The sequence below is a fragment of the Aulostomus chinensis genome, chromosome 6 (genome assembly GCF_037954235.1).
Source record: "Aulostomus chinensis isolate RoL2024-O1b breed Wild chromosome 6, RoL_Achi_v1.0, whole genome shotgun sequence".
Lineage (NCBI taxonomy): Eukaryota > Metazoa > Chordata > Actinopteri > Syngnathiformes > Aulostomidae > Aulostomus > Aulostomus chinensis.
The window spans coordinates 20,124,464-20,136,356 of NC_141325.1; positions in this window are offsets into that span (position 1 = coordinate 20,124,464).

Below are 11,893 nucleotides of genomic sequence, written 5' to 3' on the forward strand. Positions count from 1 at the left end.
ACACTTCATGCAGAACTCCTGTATTTTGATGAAAACTCACTGAAATCAAGCTGTAACTTCAAGTTTATGCATCTTTCTATGCTTTCAGGTTGAAACTTGACTGAAAACTCACTTTGAACAAAAGTTATGGCATTTTTGTATCACAGGTCACAAATAGTGTTTTCTCAGCGAGAGAAGGCCAAAATGAACACTTCATGCAGAACTCCTGTATTTTGATGAAAACTCACTGAAATCAAGCTGTAACTTCAAGTTTATGCATCTTTCTATGCTTTCAGGTTGAAACTTGACTGAAAACTCACTTTGAACAAAAGTTATGGCTGTTCTGTGTCGCAGGTCACAAATAGCGTTTTCTCAGCAAGAGAAGGCCAAAATGAACACTTCATGCAGAACTCCTGTATTTTGATGAAAACTCACTGAAATCAAGCTGTAACTTCAAGTTTATGCATCTTTCTATGCTTTCAGGTTGAAACTTGACTGAAAACTCACTTTGAACAAAAGTTATGGCATTTTTGTATCACAGGTCACAAATAGTGTTTTCTCAGCGAGAGAAGGCCAAAATGAACACTTCATGCAGAACTCCTGTATTTTGATGAAAACTCACTGAAATCAAGCTGTAACTTCAAGTTTATGCATCTTTCTATGCTTTCAGGTTGAAACTTGACTGAAAACTCACTTTGAACAAAAGTTATGGCTGTTCTGTGTCGCAGGTCACAAATAGCGTTTTCTCAGCGAGAGAAGGCCAAAATGAACACTTCATGCAGAACTCCTGTATTTTGATGAAAACTCACTGAAATCAAGCTGTAACTTCAAGTTTATGCATCTTTCTATGCTTTCAGGTTGAAACTTGACTGAAAACTCACTTTGAACAAAAGTTATGGCATTTTTGTTTCACAGGTCACAAATAGTGTTTTCTCAGCGAGAGAAGGCCAAAATGAACACTTCATGCAGAACTCCTGTATTTTGATGAAAACTCACTGAAATCAAGCTGTAACTTCAAGTTTATGCATCTTTCTATGCTTTCAGGTTGAAACTTGACTGAAAACTCACTTTGAACAAAAGTTATGGCATTTTTGTATCACAGGTCACAAATAGTGTTTTCTCAGCGAGAGAAGGCCAAAATGAACACTTCATGCAGAACTCCTGTATTTTGATGAAAACTCACTGAAATCAAGCTGTAACTTCAAGTTTATGCATCTTTCTATGCTTTCAGGTTGAAACTTGACTGAAAACTCACTTTGAACAAAAGTTATGGCATTTTTGTATCGCAGGTCACAAATAGTGTTTTCTCAGCGAGAGAAGGCCAAAATGAACACTTCATGCAGAACTCCTGTATTTTGATGAAAACTCACTGAAATCAAGCTGTAACTTCAAGTTTATGCATCTTTCTATGCTTTCAGGTTGAAACTTGACTGAAAACTCACTTTGAACAAAAGTTATGGCTGTTCTGTGTCGCAGGTCACAAATAGCGTTTTCTCAGCGAGAGAAGGCCAAAATGAACACTTCATGCAGAACTCCTGTATTTTGATGAAAACTCACTGAAATCAAGCTGTAACTTCAAGTTTATGCATCTTTCTATGCTTTCAGGTTGAAACTTGACTGAAAACTCACTTTGAACAAAAGTTATGGCATTTTTGTTTCACAGGTCACAAATAGTGTTTTCTCAGCGAGAGAAGGCCAAAATGAACACTTCATGCAGAACTCCTGTATTTTGATGAAAACTCACTGATATCAAGCTGTAACTTCAAGTTTATGCATCTTTCTATGCTTTCAGGTTGAAACTTGACTGAAAACTCACTTTGAACAAAAGTTATGGCATTTTTGTATCACAGGTCACAAATAGTGTTTTCTCAGCGAGAGAAGGCCAAAATGAACACTTCATGCAGAACTCCTGTATTTTGATGAAAACTCACTGAAATCAAGCTGTAACTTCAAGTTTATGCATCTTTCTATGCTTTCAGGTTGAAACTTGACTGAAAACTCACTTTGAACAAAAGTTATGGCTGTTCTGTGTCGCAGGTCACAAATAGTGTTTTCTCAGCAAGAGAAGGCCAAAATGAACACTTCATGCAGAACTCCTGTATTTTGATGAAAACTCACTGAAATCAAGCTGTAACTTCAAGTTTATGCATCTTTCTATGCTTTCAGGTTGAAACTTGACAGAAAACTCACTTTGAACAAAAGTTATGGCATTTTTGTGTCACAGGTCACAAATAGTGTTTTCTCAGCGAGAGAAGGCCAAAATGAACACTTCATGCAGAACTCCTGTATTTTGATGAAAACTCACTGAAATCAAGCTGTAACTTCAAGTTTATGCATCTTTCTATGCTTTCAGGTTGAAACTTGACTGAAAACTCACTTTGAACAAAAGTTATGGCATTTTTGTATCACAGGTCACAAACAGTGTTTTCTCAGCGAGAGAAGGCCAAAATGAACACTTCATGCAGAACTCCTGTATTTTGATGAAAACTCACTGAAATCAAGCTGTAACTTCAAGTTTATGCATCTTTCTATGCTTTCAGGTTTAAACTTGACTGAAAACTCACTTTGAACAAAAGTTATGGCATTTTTGTATCACAGGTCACAAATAGTGTTTTTTCAGCGAGAGAAGGCCAAAATGAACACTTCATGCAGAACTCCTGTATTTTGATGAAAACTCACTGAAATCAAGCTGTAACTTCAAGTTTATGCATCTTTCTATGCTTTCAGGTTGAAACTTGACAGAAAACTCACTTTGAACAAAAGTTATGGCATTTTTGTATCACAGGTCACAAATAGTGTTTTCTCAGCGAGAGAAGGCCAAAATGAACACTTCATGCAGAACTCCTGTATTTTGATGAAAACTCACTGAAATCAAGCTGTAACTTCAAGTTTATGCATCTTTCTATGCTTTCAGGTTGAAACTTGACTGAAAACTCACTTTGAACAAAAGTTATGGCTGTTCTGTGTCGCAGGTCACAAATAGCGTTTTCTCAGCAAGAGAAGGCCAAAATGAACACTTCATGCAGAACTCCTGTATTTTGATGAAAACTCACTGAAATCAAGCTGTAACTTCAAGTTTATGCATCTTTCTATGCTTTCAGGTTGAAACTTGACTGAAAACTCACTTTGAACAAAAGTTATGGCATTTTTGTATCACAGGTCACAAATAGTGTTTTCTCAGCGAGAGAAGGCCAAAATGAACACTTCATGCAGAACTCCTGTATTTTGATGAAAACTCACTGAAATCAAGCTGTAACTTCAAGTTTATGCATCTTTCTATGCTTTCAGGTTGAAACTTGACAGAAAACTCACTTTGAATAAAAGTTATGGCATTTTTGTATCACAGGTCACAAATAGTGTTTTCTCAGCGAGAGAAGGCCAAAATGAACACTTCATGCAGAACTCCTGTATTTTGATGAAAACTCACTGAAATCAAGCTGTAACTTCAAGTTTATGCATCTTTCTATGCTTTCAGGTTGAAACTTGACTGAAAACTCACTTTGAACAAAAGTTATGGCATTTTTGTATCACAGGTCACAAACAGTGTTTTCTCAGCGAGAGAAGGCCAAAATGAACACTTCATGCAGAACTCCTGTATTTTGATGAAAACTCACTTAAATCAAGCTGTAACTTCAAGTTTATGCATCTTTCTATGCTTTCAGGTTGAAACTTGACTGAAAACTCACTTTGAACAATAGTTATGGCATTTTTGTATCACAGGTCACAAATAGTGTTTTCTCAGCGAGAGAAGGCCAAAATGAACACTTCATGCAGAACTCCTGTATTTTGATGAAAACTCACTGAAATCAAGCTGTAACTTCAAGTTTATGCATCTTTCTATGCTTTCAGGTTGAAACTTGACTGAAAACTCACTTTGAACAAAAGTTATGGCTGTTCTGTGTCGCAGGTCACAAATAGCGTTTTCTCAGCGAGAGAAGGCCAAAATGAACACTTCATGCAGAACTCCTGTATTTTGATGAAAACTCACTGAAATCAAGCTGTAACTTCAAGTTTATGCATCTTTCTATGCTTTCAGGTTGAAACTTGACTGAAAACTCACTTTGAACAAAAGTTATGGCATTTTTGTATCACAGGTCACAAATAGTGTTTTCTCAGCGAGAGAAGACCAAAATGAACACTTCATGCAGAACTCCTTTATTTTGATGAAAACTCACTGAAATCAAGCTGTAACTTCAAGTTTATGCATCTTTCTATGCTTTCAGGTTGAAACTTGACTGAAAACTCACTTTGAACAAAAGTTATGGCATTTTTGTATCACAGGTCACAAATAGTGTTATCTCAGCGAGAGAAGGCCAAAATGAACACTTCATGCAGAACTCCTGTATTTTGATGAAAACTCACTGAAATCAAGCTGTAACTTCAAGTTTATGCATCTTTCTATGCTTTCAGGTTGAAACTTGACAGAAAACTCACTATGAACAAAAGTTATGGCATTTTTGTATCACAGGTCACAAATAGTGTTTTCTCAGCGAGAGAAGGCCAAAATGAACACTTCATGCAGAACTCCTGTATTTTGATGAAAACTCACTGAAATCAAGCTGTAACTTCAAGTTTATGCATCTTTCTATGCTTTCAGGTTGAAACTTGACAGAAAACTCACTTTGAACAAAAGTTATGGCATTTTTGTATCACAGGTCACAAATAGTGTTTTCTCAGCGAGAGAAGGCCAAAATGAACACTTCATGCAGAACTCCTGTATTTTGATGAAAACTCACTGAAATCAAGCTGTAACTTCAAGTTTATGCATCTTTCTATGCTTTCAGGTTGAAACTTGACTGAAAACTCACTTTGAACAAAAGTTATGGCTGTTCTGTGTCGCAGGTCACAAATAGCGTTTTCTCAGCAAGAGAAGGCCAAAATGAACACTTCATGCAGAACTCCTGTATTTTGATGAAAACTCACTGAAATCAAGCTGTAACTTCAAGTTTATGCATCTTTCTATGCTTTCAGGTTGAAACTTGACTGAAAACTCACTTTGAACAAAAGTTATGGCATTTTTGTATCACAGGTCACAAATAGTGTTTTCTCAGCGAGAGAAGGCCAAAATGAACACTTCATGCAGAATTCCTGTATTTTGATGAAAACTCACTGAAATCAAGCTGTAACTTCAAGTTTATGCATCTTTCTATGCATTCAGGTTGAAACTTGACTGAAAACTCACTTTGAACAAAAGTTATGGCATTTTTGTATCACAGGTCACAAATAGTGTTTTCTTAGCGAGAGAAGGCCAAAATGAACACTTCATGCAGAACTCCTGTATTTTGATGAAAACTCACTGAAATCAAGCTGTAACTTCAAGTTTATGCATCTTTCTATGCTTTCAGGTTGAAACTTGACTGAAAACTCACTTTGAACAAAAGTTATGGCATTTTTGTATCACAGGTCACAAATAGTGTTTTCTCAGCGAGAGAAGGCCAAAATGAACACTTCATGCAGAACTCCTGTATTTTGATGAAAACTCACTGAAATCAAGCTGTAACTTCAAGTTTATGCATCTTTCTATGCTTTCAGGTTGAAACTTGACAGAAAACTCACTTTGAACAAAAGTTATGGCATTTTTGTATCACAGGTCACAAATAGTGTTTTCTCAGCGAGAGAAGGCCAAAATGAACACTTCATGCAGAACTCCTGTATTTTGATGAAAACTCACTGAAATCAAGCTGTAACTTCAAGTTTATGCATCTTTCTATGCTTTCAGGTTGAAACTTGACTGAAAACTCACTTTGAACAAAAGTTATGGCATTTTTGTATCACAGGTCACAAACAGTGTTTTCTCAGCGAGAGAAGGCCAAAATGAACACTTCATGCAGAACTCCTGTATTTTGATGAAAACTCACTGAAATCAAGCTGTAACTTCAAGTTTATGCATCTTTCTATGCTTTCAGGTTGAAACTTGACTGAAAACTCACTTTGAACAAAAGTTATGGCATTTTTGTATCACAGGTCACAAATAGTGTTTTTTCAGCGAGAGAAGGCCAAAATGAACACTTCATGCAGAACTCCTGTATTTTGATGAAAACTCACTGAAATCAAGCTGTAACTTCAAGTTTATGCATCTTTCTATGCTTTCAGGTTGAAACTTGACTGAAAACTCACTTTGAACAAAAGTTATGGCATTTTGCTATCACAGGTCACAAATAGTGTTTTCTCAGCGATAGAAGGCCAAAATGAACACTTCATCAGAACTCCTGTATTTTGATGAAAACTCACTGAAATCAAGCTGTAACTTCAAGTTTATGCATCTTTCTATGCTTTCAGGTTGAAACTTGACTGAAAACTCACTTTGAACAAAAGTTATGGCTGTTCTGTGTCGCAGGTCACAAATAGCGTTTTCTCAGCGAGAGAAGGCCAAAATGAACACTTCATGCAGAACTCCTGTATTTTGATGAAAACTCACTGAAATCAAGCTGTAACTTCAAGTTTATGCATCTTTCTATGCTTTCAGGTTGAAACTTGACTGAAAACTCACTTTGAACAAAAGTTATGGCTGTTCTGTGTCGCAGGTCACAAATAGCGTTTTCTCAGCGAGAGAAGGCCAAAATGAACACTTCATGCAGAACTCTTGTATTTTGATGAAAACTCACTGAAATCAAGCTGTAACTTCAAGTTTATGCATCTTTCTATGCTTTCAGGTTGAAACTTGACTGAAAACTCACTTTGAACAAAAGTTATGGCATTTTTGTATCACAGGTCACAAATAGTGTTTTCTCAGCGAGAGAAGGCCAAAATGAACACTTCATGCAGAACTCCTGTATTTTGATGAAAACTCACTGAAATCAAGCTGTAACTTCAAGTTTATGCATCTTTCTATGCTTTCAGGTTGAAACTTGACTGAAAACTCACTTTGAACAAAAGTTATGGCTGTTCTGTGTCGCAGGTCACAAATAGCGTTTTCTCAGCGAGAGAAGGCCAAAATGAACACTTCATGCAGAACTCCTGTATTTTGATGAAAACTCACTGAAATCAAGCTGTAACTTCAAGTTTATGCATCTTTCTATGCTTTCAGGTTGAAACTTGACTGAAAACTCACTTTGAACAAAAGTTATGGCATTTTTGTATCACAGGTCACAAATAGTGTTTTCTCAGAGAGAGAAGGCCAAAATGAACACTTCATGCAGAACTCCTGTATTTTGATGAAAACTCACTGAAATCAAGCTGTAACTTCAAGTTTATGCATCTTTCTATGCTTTCAGGTTGAAACTTGACTGAAAACTCACTTTGAACAAAAGTTATGGCATTTTTGTATCACAGGTCACAAATAGTGTTTTCTCAGCGAGAGAAGGCCAAAATGAACACTTCATGCAGAACTCCTGTATTTTGATGAAAACTCACTGAAATCAAGCTGTAACTTCAAGTTTATGCATCTTTCTATGCTTTCAGGTTGAAACTTGACAGAAAACTCACTTTGAACAAAAGTTATGGCATTTTTGTATCACAGGTCACAAATAGTGTTTTCTCAGCGAGAGAAGGCCAAAATGAACACTTAATGCAGAACTCCTGTATTTTGATGAAAACTCACTGAAATCAAGCTGTAACTTCAAGTTTATGCATCTTTCTATGCTTTCAGGTTGAAACTTGACTGAAAACTCACTTTGAACAAAAGTTATGGCTGTTCTGTGTCGCAGGTCACAAATAGCGTTTTCTCAGCAAGAGAAGGCCAAAATGAACACTTCATGCAGAACTCCTGTATTTTGATGAAAACTCACTGAAATCAAGCTGTAACTTCAAGTTTATGCATCTTTCTATGCTTTCAGGTTGAAACTTGACTGAAAACTCACTTTGAACAAAAGTTATGGCATTTTTGTATCACAGGTCACAAATAGTGTTTTCTCAGCGAGAGAAGGCCAAAATGAACACTTCATGCAGAACTCCTGTATTTTGATGAAAACTCACTGAAATCAAGCTGTAACTTCAAGTTTATGCATCTTTCTATGCTTTCAGGTTGAAACTTGACTGAAAACTCACTTTGAACAAAAGTTATGGCTGTTCTGTGTCGCAGGTCACAAATAGCGTTTTCTCAGCAAGAGAAGGCCAAAATGAACACTTCATGCAGAACTCCTGTATTTTGATGAAAACTCACTGAAATCAAGCTGTAACTTCAAGTTTATGCATCTTTCTATGCTTTCAGGTTGAAACTTGACTGAAAACTCACTTTGAACAAAAGTTATGGCATTTTTGTATCACAGGTCACAAATAGTGTTTTCTCAGCGAGAGAAGGCCAAAATGAACACTTCATGCAGAACTCCTGTATTTTGATGAAAACTCACTGAAATCAAGCTGTAACTTCAAGTTTATGCATCTTTCTATGCTTTCAGGTTGAAACTTGACTGAAAACTCACTTTGAACAAAAGTTATGGCTGTTCTGTGTCGCAGGTCACAAATAGCGTTTTCTCAGCGAGAGAAGGCCAAAATGAACACTTCATGCAGAACTCCTGTATTTTGATGAAAACTCACTGAAATCAAGCTGTAACTTCAAGTTTATGCATCTTTCTATGCTTTCAGGTTGAAACTTGACTGAAAACTCACTTTGAACAAAAGTTATGGCATTTTTGTGTCACAGGTCACAAATAGTGTTTTCTCAGCGAGAGAAGGCCAAAATGAACACTTCATGCAGAACTCCTGTATTTTGATGAAAACTCACTGAAATCAAGCTGTAACTTCAAGTTTATGCATCTTTCTATGCTTTCAGGTTGAAACTTGACTGAAAACTCACTTTGAACAAAAGTTATGGCATTTTTGTATCACAGGTCACAAACAGTGTTTTCTCAGCGAGAGAAGGCCAAAATGAACACTTCATGCAGAACTCCTGTATTTTGATGAAAACTCACTGAAATCAAGCTGTAACTTCAAGTTTATGCATCTTTCTATGCTTTCAGGTTTAAACTTGACTGAAAACTCACTTTGAACAAAAGTTATGGCATTTTTGTATCACAGGTCACAAATAGTGTTTTTTCAGCGAGAGAAGGCCAAAATGAACACTTCATGCAGAACTCCTGTATTTTGATGAAAACTCACTGAAATCAAGCTGTAACTTCAAGTTTATGCATCTTTCTATGCTTTCAGGTTGAAACTTGACTGAAAACTCACTTTGAACAAAAGTTATGGCATTTTGCTATCACAGGTCACAAATAGTGTTTTCTCAGCGATAGAAGGCCAAAATGAACACTTCATCAGAACTCCTGTATTTTGATGAAAACTCACTGAAATCAAGCTGTAACTTCAAGTTTATGCATCTTTCTATGCTTTCAGGTTGAAACTTGACTGAAAACTCACTTTGAACAAAAGTTATGGCTGTTCTGGGTCGCAGGTCACAAATAGCGTTTTCTCAGCGAGAGAAGGCCAAAATGAACACTTCATGCAGAACTCCTGTATTTTGATGAAAACTCACTGAAATCAAGCTGTAACTTCAAGTTTATGCATCTTTCTATGCTTTCAGGTTGAAACTTGACTGAAAACTCACTTTGAACAAAAGTTATGGCTGTTCTGTGTCGCAGGTCACAAATAGCGTTTTCTCAGCGAGAGAAGGCCAAAATGAACACTTCATGCAGAACTCTTGTATTTTGATGAAAACTCACTGAAATCAAGCTGTAACTTCAAGTTTATGCATCTTTCTATGCTTTCAGGTTGAAACTTGACTGAAAACTCACTTTGAACAAAAGTTATGGCATTTTTGTATCACAGGTCACAAATAGTGTTTTCTCAGCGAGAGAAGGCCAAAATGAACACTTCATGCAGAACTCCTGTATTTTGATGAAAACTCACTGAAATCAAGCTGTAACTTCAAGTTTATGCATCTTTCTATGCTTTCAGGTTGAAACTTGACTGAAAACTCACTTTGAACAAAAGTTATGGCTGTTCTGTGTCGCAGGTCACAAATAGTGTTTTCTCAGCGAGAGAAGGCCAAAATGAACACTTCATGCAGAACTCCTGTATTTTGATGAAAACTCACTGAAATCAAGCTGTAACTTCAAGTTTATGCATCTTTCTATGCTTTCAGGTTGAAACTTGACTGAAAACTCACTTTGAACAAAAGTTATGGCATTTTTGTATCACAGGTCACAAATAGTGTTTTCTCAGCGAGAGAAGGCCAAAATGAACAGTTCATGCAGAACTCCTGTATTTTGATGAAAACTCACTGAAATCAAGCTGTAACTTCAAGTTTATGCATCTTTCTATGCTTTCAGGTTGAAACTTGACTGAAAACTCACTTTGAACAAAAGTTATGGCATTTTTGTATCACAGGTCACAAACAGTGTTTTCTCAGCGAGAGAAGGCCAAAATGAACACTTCATGCAGAACTCCTGTATTTTGATGAAAACTCACTGAAATCAAGCTGTAACTTCAAGTTTATGCATCTTTCTATGCTTTCAGGTTTAAACTTGACTGAAAACTCACTTTGAACAAAAGTTATGGCATTTTTGTATCACAGGTCACAAATAGTGTTTTTTCAGCGAGAGAAGGCCAAAATGAACACTTCATGCAGAACTCCTGTATTTTGATGAAAACTCACTGAAATCAAGCTGTAACTTCAAGTTTATGCATCTTTCTATGCTTTCAGGTTGAAACTTGACTGAAAACTCACTTTGAACAAAAGTTATGGCATTTTGCTATCACAGGTCACAAATAGTGTTTTCTCAGCGATAGAAGGCCAAAATGAACACTTCATCAGAACTCCTGTATTTTGATGAAAACTCACTGAAATCAAGCTGTAACTTCAAGTTTATGCATCTTTCTATGCTTTCAGGTTGAAACTTGACTGAAAACTCACTTTGAACAAAAGTTATGGCTGTTCTGGGTCGCAGGTCACAAATAGCGTTTTCTCAGCGAGAGAAGGCCAAAATGAACACTTCATGCAGAACTCCTGTATTTTGATGAAAACTCACTGAAATCAAGCTGTAACTTCAAGTTTATGCATCTTTCTATGCTTTCAGGTTGAAACTTGACTGAAAACTCACTTTGAACAAAAGTTATGGCTGTTCTGTGTCGCAGGTCACAAATAGCGTTTTCTCAGCGAGAGAAGGCCAAAATGAACACTTCATGCAGAACTCTTGTATTTTGATGAAAACTCACTGAAATCAAGCTGTAACTTCAAGTTTATGCATCTTTCTATGCTTTCAGGTTGAAACTTGACTGAAAACTCACTTTGAACAAAAGTTATGGCATTTTTGTATCACAGGTCACAAATAGTGTTTTCTCAGCGAGAGAAGGCCAAAATGAACACTTCATGCAGAACTCCTGTATTTTGATGAAAACTCACTGAAATCAAGCTGTAACTTCAAGTTTATGCATCTTTCTATGCTTTCAGGTTGAAACTTGACTGAAAACTCACTTTGAACAAAAGTTATGGCTGTTCTGTGTCGCAGGTCACAAATAGTGTTTTCTCAGCGAGAGAAGGCCAAAATGAACACTTCATGCAGAACTCCTGTATTTTGATGAAAACTCACTGAAATCAAGCTGTAACTTCAAGTTTATGCATCTTTCTATGCTTTCAGGTTGAAACTTGACTGAAAACTCACTTTGAACAAAAGTTATGGCATTTTTGTATCACAGGTCACAAATAGTGTTTTCTCAGCGAGAGAAGGCCAAAATGAACAGTTCATGCAGAACTCCTGTATTTTGATGAAAACTCACTGAAATCAAGCTGTAACTTCAAGTTTATGCATCTTTCTATGCTTTCAGGTTTAAACTTGACTGAAAACTCACTTTGAACAAAAGTTATGGCATTTTTGTATCACAGGTCACAAATAGTGTTTTCTCAGCGAGAGAAGGCCAAAATGAACACTTCATGCAGAACTCCTGTATTTTGATGAAAACTCACTGAAATCAAGCTGTAACTTCAAGTTTATGCATCTTTCTATGCTTTCAGGTTGAAACTTGACAGAAAACTCACTTT